We start from the raw sequence: 895 nt of genomic DNA on the forward strand, positions 1-895 counted from the left end.
CCACCCCCTGGATCACATCCTGCAAAGCTCTGGGCACAGCCCGAGCTCCGGAGCAGTGGGAGCCTCTGGAAGCTGGAGGTGAAGGCAATGGGTTGTACTGGGAACTGGGAGAGAACTCACCCCAAACCCACCCCCACGCTCCAGGATTTAAGCCTGGCCCCTTCCCCAGGCTCCAGCCTCATCCCACCAGGCTGCTGGGCTGGTTTTGGGACCGGCTGGTAGGGATGGGAGAGTTCTGGATGATGGAGCAGGCTGGACACGGGTTCAATGGGCTCCCAGCTCAGCTCCTGTGGTCTGATAATCCCACCCCCCCCCTCCCCCGGCCCCCCCGGGGGCAGGAGCTGCAGCCGCTGGGTTTGCTGACACAGCTGGAGCCCTGGGAGCAGCCATTCACTTCTGCTGTCCCGCCGGGATCTGCAGCCCCCTCTGTTAACTCTGGGGTCAAGGAACGGGAATGCTGGCAGGAACCGCCCCCAGGAGGGGGGGGGTGGGATTTACATGGATGAGCAAGAGCTCAGCCCCAACATCACCAGAGCTTCAGTAGTCCTTGGGCTGCAGAACCTCCCTGAGGAGCTGCTGCTCCCTCTGGATTGGGATTTCTGCTCCCAGCTCTCCAAAGGAGCCACCCGAGCACACGGTTCAACCAGCAGGGTGAGGGGCTGGGGAGCCAAGGCCCAGCCAAAGGTCCCCAGGGGCCAGTTCACCCCAGGGCCAGGGATGCTGCTCCACCACCATCAGCTGCTCCCGTGGCTTTGCCTGGAATGCCACCTTTGCCTGGGAATGCCACCTGCCACCAGAGCCTCGGTAAAAGGGACCCCAGGGACCAGCACGGAGACACCCCCCACCTCACCTTCTCCAGCTCCACCTGGGGCTCAGCAACAATCCTGCCAACGAG

Source organism: Chaetura pelagica, unplaced genomic scaffold (genome assembly GCF_000747805.2).
Source record: "Chaetura pelagica isolate M959 unplaced genomic scaffold, ChaPel_1.0 scaffold305, whole genome shotgun sequence".
Taxonomy (NCBI): Eukaryota; Metazoa; Chordata; class Aves; order Apodiformes; family Apodidae; genus Chaetura; species Chaetura pelagica.